Raw genomic sequence first — 21,901 nt, forward strand, 5'->3', positions numbered from 1 at the left:
TCCGTGCGTATAAGGAGTATACTCTATCCTCAGCTGACGAAGAACAGGTTCCTATATCCTACGCACTAAACCGTCATGGAAAGCTGATCTCGTAAATTCTAGCACGTACACATTACCTACAAACCAGACACTCCCTTCATTGCAACCAAGAATGAAAGAGAGAGAGAGAGAGAGAGAGAGAGAGAGAGAGAGAGAGAGAGAGAGAGAGAGAGAGAGAATGTCATGCACAAATATTTTACAGTGTGAAGACAATTAAAAAAAGAAATGAACAATGCAACAAACATTTATACCTTAGTTTAAACGTTAAGCACATACAAAAATACACCACACCAGCCTAGCACTAGCTTTTAAAATACCACCACAAAAACAGGACACGCTGACAGTTTCACATCTAAACAACTCCTAAAATTTGCATTAATGCCATCAACAAGTTCATCAAGTTGAAAATGATATGGCGACATAGCAACATCACCAGGTTATACGTGCTTGTTGGATTAATGATCACTATCTTCAACATAATATTTTAATACAATACCTACTTCCGACACCACAATCTATTCTGTTTTTTGCTACATAATACCAGTCCCTGGTAGTAACTCTCTCTCTCTCTCTCTCTCTCTCTCTCTCTCTCTCTCTCTCTCTCTCTCAAGTTCAATTACGAGGAACGTAAAGTAAAATAAAACTTTCACCAATGGATGTGAAATTTACCAGGTTATAACACCTGCCAGAGCAGCAAGAACTCAATTAGCAACAACTCCCAATCATCCCCAAAGAGAGAGAGAGAGAGAGAGAGAGAGAGAGAGAGAGAGAGAGAGAGAGAGAGAGAGAGAATTCTTTAAATCCTTACTGACTTACCTACCAGGAGAAAGGAAAATTATACCACTGTACTATAAAAACCAAATAAACGGTTTCCTGAAAGCTATTAAAAACCAGAGATATAAACATACTTACAAATACAAACATACAATTATTCCCATATACATTTATAAATATACATACACAAATACTGTGCATATATATATATATATATATATATATATGAGTGTATATATATATATATATATATATATATATATATATATATATATATATATATATATATATATATATATATATATATATATATATATATATATAAATCCTAATTTTGTCACTTTCCTTCCATAGTACAAATACATCCTCTATTATTCATTTTTCCTGCATTAAATTGTGCTAGAACACAATCAAACCAATTAAGATGAAACATTGGTCTTCCAATTTTCGAAATATAGAGCATATCGATTTAAAAGCACATAATGTAAAGAAAACGAATGTGAAATCAATCGTATCGGAATACTCACGGCCAAGTTTTTTATGCTGATAAATATATATCCTGACTAATAAATATTCTTTGAATCGATTTTTAAGGAAGAATAGTACTGATACTATAACAAAGTGTTTCTTGAATAAAGGGAAGGGAGGTGGGAACTAAACAGACGGTCATGATATGAAAAGGATTAGCAAATATATTCCCTACCTATTATCAAGTCCTCAACAACTTACCGTTATACGAAGTTCATGTAATGATGCGAGTGCACATTCAATCATCAACAGACCAAAAAATAATAAATAACTACCTATCAAAATGGCAAATACATTGAAGTTAGCTGGATTACAGACATCAATGATCGCTGGGATCGAGGTTTTAGAGGTCAAATTGAATCCTCGCAGTCTACTAGTGCGAAGTTAGAAAAGATTAAAGTTTTTGAGAGGAAAGTTTTTGCAATACACGTACACTTTCATTTACCAAGTTAGACACAAAATGCACACTTACCCCACGTAGTAATTCAACAGCCATTTATGTGGACTGCATTTTTGCGAGAGCCTGTATTATAAAAATACAACACTTGTTGACATTTTACTTTAAGTCATTAAGTTTTCTCCTTATAAAAATGGAAGAGTTCACGGAAGAGATGACAGAAATATCTTACGAGAATATTGTCTAATGCGGCTTTCGAATAAGAATCTACATACACTAACGGGGTTCAATTGTTTCAGACGTCAAATTTTCTAAAACTGAAGCCTGATGCCAGCGAATAAACGAAGCTCCAAGTTTTGTAGGGCTTACAGAAAAGGCATTGCAGTTCATACAACTGATGTCTGCCATATACTAAATAACTCATCATTTTCGCCTATTTCACTGCAATATTAAGTTTTCTACAGAGCATACGTTCATGTAGGTAAAACTAACAATTTACCATCATGACTAGTTTTCCGATAACGGCGATAGCCAAATTCTACATTACTAAACCCATTTGGATTGGTCGATTACAGTGTGCAAAAGGACCCTGCCGAATTGAAAATACATTTCAAATGCATCACACCTCAAAAATGGGAAGACCCTGTTCCGCCTGTCCACAGAACCAATATGCACTTGGTTTCCTGTGAACGAATGACTCTTTCTTATTGGAAATCTTACACTCAGTCTTGTTACCACAGCCAAAGAAGCTCTACGAAAGTGCCATCAAGTCCACATAAAGTCCATATATGACCCCAAAAGGTTAATGATATAACGGTACAGTATCTCAATATCTTTTTAATGACAAGATGAACCCAACAAATCCGAATGCGGGTTCCGTAATCATTTTATATAAACTGTCTCAAGACATCTAAACCCTATGGGCTTCCACCGTAGACTTCACAACATAGTTACGGACATTTATGGTTACGGCTTCTTCAAAAACCAATGTAGGGTAATGCCTAAAACTGCACGGTTTTACTATCATCTTAATGCAAAGCAACCCGAAATTTTTGTGGCTGACTTTGTAAATGTCAAAACCGGCGTGGGAGGATCAGGAATGTAATGATCCCTTTAATAATGCAGTCTAACTAAGCACCGCATTGTAATGTTGCAGAATAAACCTTGAAAAGGACAATGCATTAAGGGTTTTTAAGAAATAGCCTATTTGTGTATAAGACAACTGGCTTCGAATGACAAGGATATAAAAGTAGCCTAAATAAGAGAGAGAGAGAGAGAGAGAGAGAGAGAGAGAGAGAGAGAGAGAGAGAGAGAGAGAGAGAGAGAGAGAGAGAGAATTTTAAAAATATCTGACAGCAAATAGAATTATATCAGAAGGCTGTGCCTCCATGTCATAATGAAAAACAACACTGCACCCAAGCAGCTTTTTTTTTTTGCACAATACAAAAACACTTCTTGAATTGAAGGAATACACTTCACAATGATCAGTAGTAAGGAGTCACGACTCTGGGACAACGAAAAAATAACGATTTTCAGACTTCAGACCAGACTTTCTATAAAGGCAAATGTCAACTTTGAGGTCAATATGCCACCTCCCCTCCCCCACCCCATGGATAATACACAATCCGTATTACCTTTCTTTTTCTGTTCTTTCTTACTGAATTCTAATTAAGATACGGAAGGAATTTCTCAATCATGCTAATAATACTTCGGAAAATAAAAGATAAAGGCAACTTTCCGTCTAGAACAAGGAATGGAAATAGCAGCAACAAAAGTAAAAGTAAACAACACCCAAGAAAATAAAAAGAAGATAACGAAGACAATAGATTTGCGTCATGGCATTACACAATGGAAAATGAAAATTTAATCCTTCGACATTCCTCCACACTGGAAGTCAGTTCCGCCCACAAGGTTTTATGTACAATACCTTCAAATGAAGGTATCCGCGTCAACATTATAATGATTTCATTAGTGAACCCTCTCTCTCTCTCTCTCTCTCTCTCTCTCTCTCTCTCTCACCGACACTTATATTCATGTGCGCTTTGAGGCTGTTGGAAATACGGTTAGATTAAACTGAGAGTCAATTCTTGACAAAGGCGAACTCAAAGAAACAAAGTATTATATTTCTTTAGGCTGACAGCTTCTTTTAGAAAAGAAAATGGATTATTCCTCTCGCCTTTCAGCCAGGCAGTCGACTTCTGTGCCAAGAGTAATTTTATCAAATAACCATAAAAAACGGATATTGGAATGAAAAAAAGTGTGAACACCATCTAGGAGGAGTCCAAAAACGACTTAGCATCTTGATATTTATTGCAGAAAAGAAACACTTCCCCTTCCTTTCACGCAACATATATTTCTCTTTCTTCACCACAATCTCTTTTTTACTCCCCCACCTTACATATTCACAATCTCTCTCTCTCTCTCTGAGAGTGAAAAATCTTGAATGCACACATTAAATACATATATATATATATATATATATATATATATATATATATATATATATATATATATATATATATATATATATATATATATATATATATATATATATATATATATATATATATATATATATATATATATATATATATATATATATATATTTAATGTGTATGTTTTTCTCTGGCATTCAAGCCATTTCTCACTCTCATACCTTCCTTTCTCCATTTTCACTGAGATTTTCTATGGTTTATTCTTTTCCGATACTGTTAAATTTGTCTTGAACCCTTTCGTAGATGAATGCGCATCTACAACATTTTCCGTTAGAATCTGTTATCTTTTCACCTTGCAAAATAGTGGTAGATTACTTAACGACGGAATCTTTGTCCTTTCATGACTTCTTCTGAATTCCTGTAACCTTTCAAGCTTTTTATGTGAATTGAAAATCAGGCTTTATTGAGAAAATCATTTTTTTATGGTGACCAAGCAGACACGAATGACCGCACAAGCCACAGACATCCAATGCACGAAAACTGAAACATAAAGCAAGAACACCGTATTTCACTTTCAGATTATTCAAAACAAACTACATTACAAGGTACATTTTCACGCAGAAGAAAAAAAAATATTAGTTACCTTTACCAATACGGCTTATTAAAATGAATCCCAAACTAAAAGGGAGAAATCAAATGGTGTATAACTACATTCAGACAGCCAGATGGAACATTTACCTAATTCCATAATAATTCAGCTATTATCTGACGTTGGCAAAGAGCACTCCGTTTTGGACCAAAAATCAAGTCAAGTCAACGTCTCGACTTGCCTCAATTCCAATGCATACTGCGTCCTGCACTTCTTTGCTTCCAGAAGAAATCTTTCCTGCACCACAGAGTTAATTACTCATTTCTGGGAAAATCCAACAGATAAATTTCCTTTGACAGGATAAACAAGAATATATTTCAATTTTATATGAGCATGTCCTAGTTAACTCTGCTGTCGATGGACCCTACAAGATTAGTTTCTGCTAGGAGGCCATACAAAAGGTAATAGGCTTATTGCGAGATCAATCGGGACCTAATACGGTAATCCTATACTGATTATCTATCACTGTTGAAGCTCATTTCTCCTTCAGAAGGAATATACAATAATTAGTTTGCCTTTGGTGAGTCCATTCACGGGTTGATGTTCTTGGTAGATAATATATTATAGGATTATTTTTCTTTTCTTGGAGGGTGAGACTGACAAGGTCATTTTCTTCTTGTGTGACGCTACAATACGGTTTTCCTTTCGATGATCACAAGAAGTTAATTTATTTTTTATGCAGATCAAAACAGGGTTATTACCGTTTTGAAAAACCATCAGGGAAATTTTTCTTTAAAAGTGCTGTAAGGACTGTACAGACGAAAATTTAAGATTTGCTCGGCCATATAAGAGTTCACTCTCCTTTTGAGGGGCCATCGAAGGCAGCACCCATCTGTGGGATCATAAAAGAAACAGTGGGCCAATTCACGTTAATTTTCCAATTATGGCGATACAGGGGCGTGCGCACGCGCACACATACTTTGCTAATATAAGAAACTGAAACAATGTGGACTCGCGGGAATTCCTACTTGCTAACTGTAAGAACAAAACCCTAAATGCAACATCAACGTATGTGCCACCATAATCGCTTCCCCCTCCTCTCTCTCTCTCTCTCTCTCTCTCTCTCTCTCTCTCTCTCTCTCTCTCTCTCTCTCTCTCTCTCGCCTTTGGATACCTCTTGCATAATTCTGCGTATCGCTACCAACAGCAGCATATCGTAAAACTCAAAAGCATAAGCGAATGAATTTCGAAAACACTTGCATTTTCATAGAACATTAAAGTCTGGCCAGGCCCATTAAATGAATTTAATGCATTACACTTTAAAGAAGCGAAAGATGCCAGTTTTTAAATTCTCTTTTTTTTTTATAAAAAGAATACTTTTTAAATCTTACTCCAGCACACAGCAATCAAAATAAGAATTAAAAAGACATTTGAAAAACGGCACTAAATTTATCAACACATTTAAACGAAAAAATCAATTGCCACAACTGACTGACATACTCTTAGTTATATTGTAAACCTGACTCGGTTCAACTTTATTTCCCGCTGCGTCCATTAATCAACACTCCATATTTCAGGGTGTTGCATATACTATTAGCAGCATAAAATGATTTCAAGGGACTCTTTCTTCATTTCAAATTAAATGCGAAAGAAACATGATGCAGAGTGTAAGGAGCTCGGATATTTCTTTCGAACAAAGTAAAGTCGCTATTGCAATCTGTTACTAATCGTCATTTTACCGACGTATTTTACGTTATGCAGTTGTAATAAACTGCCCTTTTTCCAAAATTATACAGTGTACGGTACGGTCAAACAGAGCTCTCTCTCTCTCTCTCTCTTACACAAACATGATAATAACAAAGTCAGTACAGCATAGCAATCTATTAATAATCGTCATGCTACAGACACTATTTAACGTTATGGAAAAGTAATAAATTACTCGTTTTCCATGGCATCTTTTAGACGCACAATAATTTAGTGGAAAACTATCCACAAACTCACTTGCGAAATTTCGATTTCGCCGAATGTGCCACCTCTAACAACAATAACAATCAACTGGCAAAATTTTGGAAAGGAAAACACTCGTAAATTCTGTCTTCTCGTACCGAAGACTGGCTCCAACCATTCTACCCGAAGTACATCCATCGGCAAGACATAAAGAAACAGCAGCTACGCTGTTGCTTTAAAATTGCATCATAATGTATCTACAATCAAATTAACTTATTTCCTTAACACCTAATTAGTTCCCGTCCCGAATTACGGTATAGAATGTTGAAAATACGTAAATACATCTCAACGTACGGTCATATCTCGAGAAATCATTAGCTATCATTATCAAAATAATGTGAGTATTCCTAAAACAACTATATGAAATAAGGCTCCCTCAAAAGAACTCCATATTTCCTGTCCCAAACATCATTATTTCATGCATTTATTCACATTCCAATATGAAGAATTCTAAATCCGCCGTTTCATTCGCAATAAGACAAACGTTAATTCCAACCACAATCGATATATTGGCTGTAGTTTCAGAGTTTGCGTGCCTACAAAAGTATTCAAAATTTCAGCCTCGAGAAAAGGATTACAAAACGAAAGTGTATATTTAAAAAAAGGGAATAAACTATCGACCCCTAAGGCGTATACAATATTTAATAGGAATATTTCACTTCTATCTGCTACCTGTGGATTTTGTGCTCGCTGATGCACTGTCAAATGTGGCTGGTGTTGAGTAACTGCAGACTTTGCGACCGATGTAGCAATACGTGGGTGCCTGCCCGAACGCTCACCTTTTCAGACGTCTTGTATTTGCTTCCCTTTTCAAAGGATGAAAATCGTTCGTACTGATGTTTTCATAGCATGAGGAAGAACCTGTAAATATTCCTCTTCAACTGACTGTCCTTGATGGAAAGCTCACCGCAACTCAACAAGCCACGTCCCAAAACGAAGACTTATATGAAAATCGAATTACTTAAGGACTTCACATTTATATTTATATATATATATATATATATATATATATATATATATATATATATATATATATATATATATATATATATATATATATATATATATAATCATTTGTGGAAAATTTATATTGGCTTTAGAAAGGCATGTTAGTCCGCATGAAGATGTAATTATGAAGCGTGTAGTATAATGAGAGACCTTCAGATTTCATTTTTTAAGCGACTGCCTGTTTCTGTATATATGTATATATATATATATATATATATATATATATATATATATATATATATATATATATATATATATATATATATATATATATATATATATATACAGAAACAGGCAATCGCTTAAAAACGAAATCACGAAGGTCTATCATTATACTACACGCTTCATACATACATTTTCATGCGGACTAATATGCATTTCTAAAGCCAATATAAATTTTCCACAAATGATTACCTCATTCAAAGGGTAAGAACACCGATTCTATCTGGCAGCATACAGTACACCCTACGGTTTAAATGAACCCACGAAAGTTTCATGTATATCCGATGCTGTGGTAATATAGATAATTCCTGAGCGGAGAAACAATGAGATCGAAGTTCGGTGCCGTGAGCGCGAGCAAAAGAAAAAAAAAATCTTCCAGTCATGGTACCTCTTCAAGTTCGAATAATGAATATATTTCCTTGATAATGTTTAGTCAACCGGAGTTCCGTTAACGGCATTAGCAATGACAATGCCTGAAGCAGTAGCATCGACTGACATTTCCATGAGGAAAGCGTGGCAATATATGGAGCCTGCACTGGGCTTTATAGCTTCAGTCACAATAATACCAATAACGTCGACGACGATCATGATCATGAGCTTATAGGTATTTGCATTCAGTACCCAGAACTAATTTACCCAATTCGTGACATGCAAAATCCTCTGATCACCACCCCACCATTTCATCAGCTTTGCTATTTCTCAACTCAACCGAATTGATGTAAGCATGACACTCCGCTTCTCGAGAAAAGGCTGGAGGTGAGGCGGAGGAAAGGCTCTTTTTAATCATACTTAACCACATTCGGGACGATCGACCACCGCTTATAGATGTCGCCAGCGATGAGTGCGTGCTGCTGCATCTCTCGTCAGCATTACACAGGAAAGATTCGTTACTACGATAAACACGTTATCCACTTACTGGCAATGTTGGAGATATTTATAAACAGTTATGGAAAAGATTTAGAGAGAGAGAGAGAGAGAGAGAGAGAGAGAGAGAGAGAGAGAGAGAGAGAGAGAGAGAGAGAGAGAAATATATATATATTTTTTTTTGCGTCATAATATCTATTACGGAAAACTAAAATGGAGATTCCAATAAACGGACGTTAGGCGTAAATAAACATACAGAAAGATCTTAAGACTGCAAACTCCATCATACGTTAAGTATACCTTAGTTTTACCAGACCACTGAACTGATTAACAGCTCTCCTAGGGCTGGCCCGAAGGATTAGACTTATTTTACGTGGCTAAGAACCACTTGGTTACTCAGCAACGGGACCTACAGCTTAATGTGGAATCCGAACCACATTATACCGAGAAATGAATTTCTATCACCAGAAATAAATTCCTCTAACTCTTCATCAGCCGGCCGCGGGAATTGAACTCCGGCCCATCAAGTGACAGTCTGAAGCTCAACCGACTCTGCCAACAAAGGGCTACTCCATCATAAGAAGACCAAAACTCTTACCATATTCAAGCTTCTCTAACACAAATCAGGAAGCTGGTCTAACACAAATCAGGAAACTGGAGTTTTCTCTAATCAAAATTCATGGATAAAAGCATCAAGCGATCAGACGAAAAACTGTCTATTCGGCAGAAGTGATACGGGCAAAAACATCCCAATAAGTGATGCAACTCCATATGAAGACTCCCTTTGGGACTTTATTTAAAGACTCCAACTATGACTATAAAAGTGATCCACCACAAACGCCATAAAAGGACTCCAAAGCCTCCCTATAACACAACTACAAGCATGACGAAGAAAAACACGACACACCTTGACCATACAGTACAAAAGAGCCCCACTTGACCCAATATACAGACTCCCACGTGACCCCCATAAAAGAACTCCCACCACAATGTTCTTGGAGTCAATAAATAAACTCTCATTCTGACCTTAATACATCTACTCCCACTATGACATCATAAAAGAACTACGAACGTGACCCCAAAAAAGTCACCGCTTTCAAGAAAATATAGTCAATACAAATACAGCTTCTGGAACTACCCCCTTTTAAAATGACGACACGGTCCCGAGGCATAAGCTTCTCTCCATCGTGACCGAACTCATCATCATCATCATCCTCAGGAATTTAATTGGGAGGATATGCGCCGCCTCAAAAGTATGTTTTCTAATCCCCTGGCTGGGCTTTCAAAAGGCCCTTCAATCGTGAATCATCATGACGACGAAGGTACATCACACTGCAAATCATGACTATCAAGACGCCAGTGCCGAATATATCAAGAACACATTCACATTATATATAACATATATATAAATATATATATATATATATATATATATATATATATATATATATATATATATATATATATATACACATATATAAATATATATATATATATATATATAAATATATATATATATATATATATATATATATATATATATATATATATATATATACATACAGTACATATGTATATATATATATATATATATATATATATATATATATATATATATATATACACACATATTATATAAATATATATATACATACATATGCATATATACAGTATATTATATATATATATATATATATATATATATATATATATATATATATATATATATATATATATATATATATATATATGTATGTATACACACTTCTATACTGTGTATACATATGAGAGAGAGAGAGAGAGAGAGAGAGAGAGAGAGAGAGAGAGAGAGAGAGAGAGAGAGAGAGAGAGAGAGAGAGAGAGAGAGAGTTATAATTACAAAGTAAACTGTGAAAACTTCTGTTATACCATAGTCATTCATCTTAGGCACACATGCAAAAAAAAACACAAAAGCTTCGGGAACAAATGTAAATCCGAGTGCATTTGCGATTTTCAGTAACGAATTTCACTTGAACAAAGTGCTCAATGAATATGCAAAGTGTATAAGACAATTACAAGCAAAATTAAGTGAAGAAGGCCACACATGTCATTTCTTCTCACTTCCATGCCACTTGAATGAGATGGTGTTAGATATAACATAAACTCCAGGACTCCGCTGATCACAAAAACACACTCCCTTTCAGGCAACAGGCAAAATATTAAACAAAAAATAACAATAATAAACCACAGTGAAAGGAATTAAGAAAAACTCGACACAAAAATTTTAAAAATCGTGAAGTTAAAACTATAATGAAATTAACTTTAAAAAATTGACAGTTAATTACTATCATAATGAAAATAAAAAAAAAATATGAAAGACAACAACGATTAATAACCTGAAAGCCACTTCCACTTACTTCAAAAACATGGAATAATGTCGTTCCTAGATACTTCCCGAGGATGAACCAGTTTCCTTGACACAGGCTTCAATTTAGAATTTTCTTCCTTGCCAGAGAAGCAGTAACTCGCTTCATAAAGTAAAATCTCTCCTATTACTACTTTCTTCTTTTAATGCACCTCACGTATAACTTTTGATGGCATTTTCAGGTTACGAGAAAATGTTTTATTCACTCAAGTTTATAAAGAGTCAAGCTGGCTGAAGTGACTATTTTAAACCGCACAAAACAGCTTTGGATTATACGAAAAACACCCAGTCTCACGCGTGAGTTTGAGTGCGTGCCTGCATGCAAGCAAAACACTGGGACCAAACTACAAGCGACCACTTCGGCCGCTGCGTCTGCGCCTACGGTACTGACTGCCACCAAGTTCGCAAGTCTATTGACAAGGTGATCCCCGCCGCCTTTTCACACAAACGTCCTTCATTTAAACACCCTTCCTCCCCTCCCTTACTATCTCGCTCCTTCTCCCAAAAGGGGGAAAGGGGGATCAAGGGTTGAACTTACTTCGATCGGACAACTTACATACTTCATATAAGCAAGAGTTCTTCATTGGAAGGGTGGGTAGAACTCTCAGCTAGCACGCTGTTGGCCCAGCGTTCGACTCTCCGACCGGCCAGTGAAGAATTAGAGGAATTTATTTCTGGTGATAGAAATTAATTTCTCGTCATAATGTGGTTCGGATTCCACAATAAGCTGTAGGTCCCGTTGCTAGGTAACCAGTTGGTTCTTAGCCACGTAAAATAAATCTAATCCTTCGGGCCAGCCCTAGGAGAGCTGTCAATCAGCTCAGTGGTCTGGTTAAACTAAGATATACTTAACTTTCATATAAGCAAGACTAGGTGAGAACATATCCACAATTAATAACTATGAATGAACACAATAATATACACAAGCACACACTGATTTCCCATAAGTAAAAAAAAAATAGTAGTAAGTTTTCCACTTGCTGCAGGTCACAATTCTAAAATTCAGATCACTTGAAATAATCTTCAAGCATACCCAAGAGAAAAGGCCAACGTCCAGCCTTTAGTAGATGTCTACTGTCAATCAAGTTAATTTAAACATCTTTTGATATTCTCATTAACAGCACAACCGTAAGAAAGCTTCTTCTGACACTCCCATGAATACAATCGTTCCACAAAACATTTTTTGAGATTCCCATTAATCTCACAGTCCCACCAGAATATAATCTGACATTTCCATTAACATCTGTTGATTTTCCTATCAACCTAACAATCCTACAAAAACATCTTTAGTCATTCCCATTAACCTCAACAATCATACAAAAACAAAATTATTTTGCCACCCCTATTAATATAAACGTCCCACAAAAACATCTTTTGATATTCAAATTAATTTCACCATCCCACCCAACCATCATTTGATATTTTCATTAGACTTACAAATCCCCATAAGATACTTCCATCAACTCCACAATCCTACAAAATGTCTTTTGATATTCCATCAACCCCTCCAGCCTACAAAAATATCTTTTGCTATTACCATCAACCCAACAATCCTACAAAAAATCTTTTGCTATTCCCATCAACCCAACAATCCTACAAAAAAATCTTTTGCTATTCCCATCAACCCAACAATCCTACAAAAATATCTTTGGCTATTCCCATCAATCCCACACTCCCACAAAAATACTTTTTGCAATTTCCATCAACCCCACAATCCTAAGAAAATATCTTTTGCTATTCTCATCAACCCAACAATCCTACAAAAATATCTTTTGCTATTCCCATCAACCCAACAATCCTACAAAAATATCTTTTGCTATTCCCATCAACCCAACAATCCTACAAAAAATCTTTTGCTATTCCAATCAAGCCCACAATCCTACAAAAATATCTTTTGCTATTCCCATCAATCCCACAATCCTACAAAAATATTTTTTGCTATTTCCATCAACCCAACAATCCTAAGATAATATCTTTTGTTATTCCCATCAACCACACATTCCTAAGAAAATATCTTTTGCTATTCCCATCAACTCCACAATCCTACAAAAATATCTTTTGCTATTCCCATCAATCCCACAATCCTTCAAAAATATCTTTTGCTATTCCCATCAACCCCACAATCATACAAAAATATCTTTTGCAATTCCCATCAACCCCATAATACTACGAAAATATCTTTTGCTATTCCTATCGAGTCCATAATACTACGAAAATATCTTTTGCTATTCCCATCAACCCCACAATCCTTCAAAAATATCTTTTGCTATTCCCATCAACCCAAAAATCCTACAAAAATATCTTTTGCTATTCTCATCAACCCAACAATCCTACAAAAATATCTTTTGCTATTCCCATCAACCCCACAATCCTACAAAAATATCTTTTGCTATTCCCATCAACCCCACAATCCTACAAAAATATTTTTTTCTATTTCTATCAAACCAACATTCCTACGAAAATATCTTTTGACATTCCCAGTAACTTTGCAGTCACGCAAATAAATCTTTTGATATTCTCCATAACTTCGCACTAACATGATAACATCGGTATTCCAGTAACTTAACAAATCCCACCCAAAACACATCTTCTGAGGTTCCCAATGACTTCATAATCTCCCCTAAAAAATTTTTTGCAAGTTCCCTACAACATCAGTACAACGAAAACATCATTTGATACTTACAGTTAAGTCACAATCCCATTAAAAACATCTGATATTCGCAGTAACTTGGCAATCCCACAAAACATCTTCTGATATCCCTATTAATCAAGCAATTCCACAAAACATCCCTTGACACTCTCATTAACCTAACAACCAGACGAAAACATTTTTTTTATATTCCCATTACCCCTCCATCCCACAAAAACTTCTCTTGATTTTCCAATTAACCTTTCAATTCCTTGAAAACATCTGATAAGCCCGTTAACCTCAAAAGCCTTCAAAAACATATTTTCTCATTCCTATTAACATCACCGTCCTACCAACACATATCATATTCCAATTAATCTCACCATCCCACACAAACATCCTACGATATTCCCAGTAACCTTATAACCCAAGAAAACATCTTTATATATTTCCAGAAACCTCAGTAAATATACTATGAAAACATCGGACATTCCCATTAACCTTACAATTCCACAAAATATCTCCTGATATCCCCTTATTATTATTATTATTATTATTATTATTATTATTATTATTATTATTATTATTATTATTATTATTACTCAGTAGATGAAACCTATTCATATGGAACAAGCCCACAGGTGCCACTGACTAGAAATTCAAGATTCCAAAAATATTAGGAAGACGTAAGACCAAGTAAAGGGAAATACACAAAGAAGAGCTCCCATTTATTTAAAAAGAAATAAATAAATTAATAAATATATAAATATATAAAAATGCATTAAAATGCAAGAGAAATAGCATTGGGCAGTAATGAATTGCATTTTCGCTTGAACTTCTGAAGTTCCAACTGCACGACATTTAACCTAACCTAACCTTCAACTTAACCAGGCGACAAAACATCTTTTGATTATTCCAAGTTGCCTGCTCTAGAGATATCTGTTCCTCGCTCTTGAATCACCATCATTCACCAACAGCATCACAGTCTTAGCTTCGTATGGCAAAGGCTACTGAGGCATTGGTTGGCAGGAAAGGATCTGGAAGGGAATTACTGCACGCCGGCAATTACTTGATCTTGATCTGAATATGACTCTCGTTAACAGAGAGCCAGTTAAGGGAAGACGGTACGTCTGCGTTTGGAGGATAATTGGTCGACAAATCAATGAGGAAATCTAGTTCAAGCTGGGGAGGGTAATAACATTTACAATTCTTTATGTTTTCTGTTTTCGTAGAACACTCAGGCAATTAACGTCATGAATGTAAGAACGGCGAGTAAACCTGCGCAAAACATGCATTTTATTAAAATATTTCCTTAAGCTTCATATTCCCCCTTAGAAAGGGAGAAGAGTTGAGATGTGGTCTCCCCCAAACCTTAAACACAGGACTAAGGGGTGGCGAACAACTGCTTTCCCTGGATCAATTAAATTCCCTTTCCAGTCGTCCATTGCTACTTGGAATTGCATAAAAAAAACACCAACCTAAGTTGAGAGAGAGAGAGAGAGAGCCGCACCCTGGACGGATTCCCCTCGGACGACGTCCACCCAAAAAGGGGTCGCGTGCTCTTTCCCCTTAGTGGCAGATTACCTTCGTCGTCACTCATCGCCGCCATGGTTGACTGCCACCGCATTTCTATAGCCATCAGCTGCCATGATCATTTCAGGTCATGACTCAGCAGGTGTCTTTGTGCGAGGGGCTCGCATTGCCTTTCCTTTCAGCAGGTTCGTTTTCCTACTCTCTCAGCCCATCTGTATACTGTTATCTGCACTTCAATACGTTCCCGTCCAGGACTACATCTGGTAATGGAACTTTGTTGTATTTTCTCTCTCTCTCTCTCTCTCTCTCTCTCTCTCTCTCTCTCTCTCTCTCTCTCTCTCTCTCAAGCATTTATTAAGCAGTCTGTAGAATAGTCATAAATGAAACTGCTTTTTAGTCAGCACGCTTTTTATTTCGCTAGGGGGTTTTCAAAATCAATTAAAATAACGTAAAAACATTTAAAAGAAATGCTAAGAGGAGGTGGAGGAGGAGGAGGAAACCACACGCACGATTGTTGCTTATCATTGATGCCGAGGGAACCCTTATTCATTTCTCATTAACGCCCAATTATAGAGTTGAGTTGGTTGAGCTCAATAATGAATCCAGAGCCGGGCGGGAGTGAGGAGCTCATTGAGAATTCAAACTTGAGAACAGCGGCTCATAATGCCAAAGTTCAGATTCGATGATAATAATCATACTTCCCGGGTTAAAAAAAAAAATTAATTATCGTTTTTCAGTGGTGAATGGTCAAAATTCTCGCTCTGGCATATGTATGTATATACGTATATGTGTGTATGTATATATGTATACATAAATATATATACATCCATACATACATATACTGTTTGTATGTGTATATATATATATATATATATATATATATATATATATATATATATATATATATATATATATATATATATATATATATATATATATATATATATATATATATATTATCTAAATAAAAAAATGTCACAAAGTAATACTGCAAAACTTAAAATCACGTTCGCATTTAAGGAATATGAAGGGTAACAATAATATTTTGTATGAACATTTGCAACATTTATTCTACTAAGAAAGGAAACAAAGGATTGTTGAAAATACCTGATCTTCTTAATTAAAAAGCTAAGAATTATACCAATGTTAATTAGATAATTCCTCGGCTGTGCAGTGCTGACAATGTTAAGTGCAATTTTAATCATTACGTTTATGATCATTCCAGCTGAGAGAGGAGGCGACTGGTTAAGTTGCTAAGTTAGAGATCCCTGAGACAGAAGAAACCAACGGTTATACATGGAGCAGTAGGAATCTTGAGCGGAAATGCCAAAAACAAAAACATACTTCCTATTAACAACAAAGACATGAAAATAGCAAAAGTAACAGAACTCCACAAAGTTACTGACTAAAATGACGAAATTTCTTGACAACACCACAGTAAAATAACATGTCTATACTGCACAAAAATGACACTGATCGACTAAGTGCATTAACGCTTTGCAAAACATCATTCCATAATGAAGACTGCAAATCACATCATGGCTACACATGCAACGTCAAACAGCAAGACCATAACTCTTCAAAAGTTATACGTTCAACAACGACGACTTAGTAAGACATGTTATACGACCAACATCATACAGTAATTCAAGAAAAGAGTGAGTGCGGGAGGAGACCGCAAACCTCCGCCAAGGCAGAACAATCTACCGCCAAAGGGTCCTTTCCTCTCAAAAGTTACCATTCACGGGGACCATCTTCGGTCTAACTCACTTCAAAATGCACACACAACTTCTTGCGTAATCCTATTTACGGACAGCCAAACCAAACCAAAAGCATTGGTTCCAAGTCAAGGTAACTACTTTCAGAAGCAAACAATGGCACCACAATGCAGTCTCAACCCCAGCCATTACTTCATAACTCTCAGGCTACCCTCCATCCCAGCAGTGAAAGCCAAGAAGCCTTCGCTGAGCCTACACGTAACAGGTGAGTGGGAGATTGACTGATTGATTATAGCTACTAGAACTGGCGTCACTACATAGGTTATTTACGCCGTAATAAATTAAAAAAGGAAACTGAAACTTATAAATAACTTTAAAAGTAGTTTCAGAAGACAAACTATCTAAACATATATACAGTATATATATATATATATATATATATATATATATATATATATATATATATATATATATATATATATACATACATACATACATACATACATATATATATATATATATATATATATATATATATATATATATGTATCTATCTAAACATATATACAGTATATATATATATATATATATATATATATATATATATATATATATATATATATATATATATATATATATATGTATATATGTATATATATATATATATATATATATATATATATATATATATATATATATATATATACTGTTTAATCATATCTATACACATATTGCATATGTGTACAATTTACAATCTATTGAGGAGGCCCGCCTCCCTAACAAAGATGCACAACTGCTCCACATTACAATGCTCACCGAGAATTGTAGCTAGGATAAAATGTTCTTCTCTGTCACGTCCCCAGGACAGGAACCTGTGTCTCAAATTCCCAAGACTGGGACATTCGACCAGCAAATGTCACTCAGTCAAGGGCACCATGCAGTCATCGCAAAATGGAGGATTTTCGCGAGACATCAACAACCCACGAATGAGTCTTGTGTGTCCAATCCTCAGCCTGCACAAAATCGTTTCTTTTCTCCTTGCCATATAGAGATATGACCAAGGAGACGCTGATGACGTAATACTGCGCATTTTTTTATTCGTTGCAATATTTTCCCACAGGGACTGCCAACACTTTTTAATTTCCTGACCTACTATAGGATGTACTACATCCCGATATGGCAGCAGGCTTCTTCTGGGTTCTGGGGATGTAATCAATCGCAGCTCCAGGGGAAGGTCGGAATATTGAATCGCTCTCAGGAAGATGAGGCCGTGATGTCCCATAAATATGAAAGTAAGTGATTAATCTCAACAGCCTACCCATAATTCCCTTTCAGAGAAAAAACGCAGTAGATTTGGGCGCCATGGCAGGGCTCCCTTGGTGGTGACGAAAGCGAGTCAGTGATCAATCACCTTTGCGTGTGAATGATTCGCTTACATAATCGTTTCTTATAAATCAGCAGCAACGTGCCTTCACATCGATGATTCTTGTATAAATGCGACACTTTATTTCATCCTGCCTCAACTAAAAACTCGAATTTCAACACTATCTTCAAATGGATGCCCAGAATCAAGTTCGATAAAAGAGGTGAATTCTAAAATGAAGGTAGTCATATATATCGACAATTATATATGCACTTAATTTTTAATTCGCTTCATCATAACATCAATCATCATTTCACACTCGTTTGTTTACCTGATATAAATCGCGCCCCCTTCATCAAATCCAACATTTATTCACCCTTATCAGACTTTTCCCTTTTTGCCCGCAGCAACTCTTAAGGACTGAGACAACATTTCAAGAGAACACCTGCGTCCCTTTTCAATATTATCAATAACACTTCGCGGCACATTCCTACACGCCGATAATGAAAAAAGGGAAAATCGCTCATTAACGAGAAAGGAACGAGATATTTTTGGCTTCCGTCACGTCTGCAGAAAGAGTGAAAGAGAGAGTGAGAGAGGGAATTGACGTCAAAAACGCATGGTCATCAATGTGAAGGACAAACGTACTTGTGCAACATTCCAATTAAAGTTTTCAACTTACGGTCGTGTAAAATATTGTACGGGAGCATTACCACACAGACAAGAGCATTAAAATTACACTCCTGCTTTAAGAGAAACACAAAACTCTCCCCCTGGTAACCTTCCTTCCTTCCTTCCTTCCTTCCTTCACCCCAACCGGCACCCTCCCCGACGACACAGCCCCTACTGCCATCTCCCCAGTACCTAATTGGAGGAAAATGGCCCCGACCACCCCACGAATTGTGGTCCTTCTTGGCACCGCTGGGAATACATAAACGGGGAATATGCCAATATACCGATGAATGTTATGTTTGATACGAATGCCATCAAGGGCCAAACGCATGTCTATGTCTGGGCGCTCAGCTTTAGTATATCCGATCTCCTTTCAGTGGAAGAGAAAGAAGGTGGATAAAACGAGGGGGAAGAGACAGAGAAGGAATGAACCAAAAACAATAATGAAATAAGCTAGCGAGTAAAACAAGATCCAATATGGAAATGTAAAGACTCTCGCCAACATCACATCTAGAGCTCATCGTTCAAAGCTTTCTCTGCTCCAAACTCGTTTGTGTTTGCGTTTGTTTGAACGCGCAAGAGACAAAGTGTGTGTGTGTGTGTGTGCTTGCGTGTGTAAATAACGAGAGAGAGAGAGAGAGAGAGAGAGAGAGAGAGAGAGAGAGAGAGAGAGAGAGAGAGAGAGAGAGAGCGATAAAAGTGGCGCCAGCCAACATAAGGTGTTGCACTTTAAGGCGGGGATTCAAGATTCTTTCTTAAGAGAAAATAAAAACTTTAAATAATTCTGTCACCTTCAAAGCTGTTTTTCTTAAACAGTAATTCAGAATACAATCAAGATTACTATAAATGACGATCCATAAGGAAACGAAATAAGCTGCATACTGAAAATAGTGTTTCACCGCACCATATAATTAAAGTGATATATGCTGTATATAATATCTATGACATTAGCACAGGCGCGCGCAAATATACATTATATATATACACATAACACTCATATATATATATATATATATATATATATATATATATATATATATATATATATATATATATATATATATATACACACATACATACTAAGATATAAAATACACACATAAGCACGTTTGACCTCATTAGATAAGGCAGACGGATACTTTGGTCTGACACAGCAACGCTTTCCATACAAATAAACAAATTCAGAAGATAGAAGAGTGCCCAGTCGCTATGGAAAAATAAAGAAAAAGAGGCCCCTGCCTAGACCAAAGATAAATGGCCATATAAATAGGCATTAGATTTCACAACTCCTTCAAGAAGAATAAAATACCGTACTCTTGTGCAAGTTTACCTTCACTTGGCCAGAAAGGACAAGGAGACAATAACTTTCAGAGAGAGCAATATGAAACATGTCACTGACATTTTCATTATTACCGTTGTTTACAGCAATAGTGTCAGTAGCGTTATGGCAACAACCATCATTATCATTCTAACTTCTCATTAAATTATAAATGATGATATGAAGGATACAAAAAATAAGAACAGTTTATGTCGAACTATAATTAATGCTGTTTGGAGAGCGTTCACGCGCCTGCTCAGTTATCATTATTAATCTGGACACTTTCAAAACAAAACAGTTCTGCTTTTAGTTGGTGCTCTGACTAATACACCGCTGAAGTGACACAAAAGTCCTCTGTACAGCTTTTAATTTTTTTTTATCTAAAAAAAATTACCCCAAGTTTCTCTTTTCCATTTTATCATCCTTACAGATTTAGGCAACTGAAATATTCCAACGTCAGTAAAATAGACGTCCGCCAATTGCTGCCTCAGAGGCTCCAAAACTGCACTTGCTCGTAACAATACAAACAAAGGATTCGGTGAAGTTCTGAAAAGCGCAAATCCTACCGGTCCCGAGGCTTCACTTCGTACCAAGTGAGTAAGCTTACCGGATCCCACAGGGCTTGATTTCTCTCAAAACATGACTCATCTCTGAGAGGCTTTCATGGGAAATGCAGCAAGTCTCGTACATGAATATTGACCACAGGCAACTGTACCGCAAATGAAATACATGGTATCGATTCTGTAACGGCTGCTCCCTGATACACCATTACAGTAAAACCTCCAACGACATTCTTTTCACGTGTTCTTTCCACTCAGTGAGCTTAGACCTTAGTCAAGAGATTTCCATTCCTTCAAGACTTTATAATATTAATAATAACGACACTTACAAAACAAACAGATAAAAATATAATCAAGTCGAACCTTGGATGATTTGTCCTTAAGGTAACCATCCGCAAAAAGGTGGCTTGCAATTACCACAAAACTGTCTTTAGTTGACACTTTTATTATTATTATTATTATTATTATTATTATTATTATTATTATTATTATTATAACGCTTCCTCACCATGACTCACCTGAATTTAAATCCACTACATTATCGATATATAACTGTACTTAAAATGACGACTGAACAGCTGCTGCCGTGCACACCCAGTTCAGACAAGAATAAATGAAGGTCCATACAATAAAAGTCCATTACGTGACGCAAAACATTTTTCTACGACAATTCCCAAATTCATTTATATATTAAACAGGTCATTAAAATCTATCACTAATGAGTTCCAGTCACACAAAGAGATGAAGGAGCAAAACCAATGAGTGAAACACACTAATTTTAGGGGAGATAAAGACATAAGCCAATTGTTGCAAACTCTTAGTTTGCTTTTTTTTCATTTAC

General features: G+C 35.9%; 1 protein-coding gene across 7 annotated transcripts in view; it reads right to left on the minus strand.

Moving 5' to 3' along the window:
- LOC136842616 (transmembrane and coiled-coil domains protein 2-like) overlaps window positions 1-21,901 on the minus strand; it is a 499,544-nt gene that overhangs the window by 373,224 nt on the left and 104,419 nt on the right. Inside the window, exon 1 of one of the 7 annotated variants that reach the window (XM_067110212.1) lies at window positions 11,260-11,369. The exons of the other annotated variants lie outside the window; for them this stretch is intronic. The gene's annotated coding sequence lies outside the window, so the exon portion shown is untranslated. Of the gene's footprint in view, window positions 1-11,259; window positions 11,370-21,901 lie in introns of those variants that run through there. 7 annotated transcript variants of the gene reach the window in all.

The sequence above is a fragment of the Macrobrachium rosenbergii genome, chromosome 10 (assembly GCF_040412425.1).
Source record: "Macrobrachium rosenbergii isolate ZJJX-2024 chromosome 10, ASM4041242v1, whole genome shotgun sequence".
Taxonomy (NCBI): Eukaryota; Metazoa; Arthropoda; class Malacostraca; order Decapoda; family Palaemonidae; genus Macrobrachium; species Macrobrachium rosenbergii.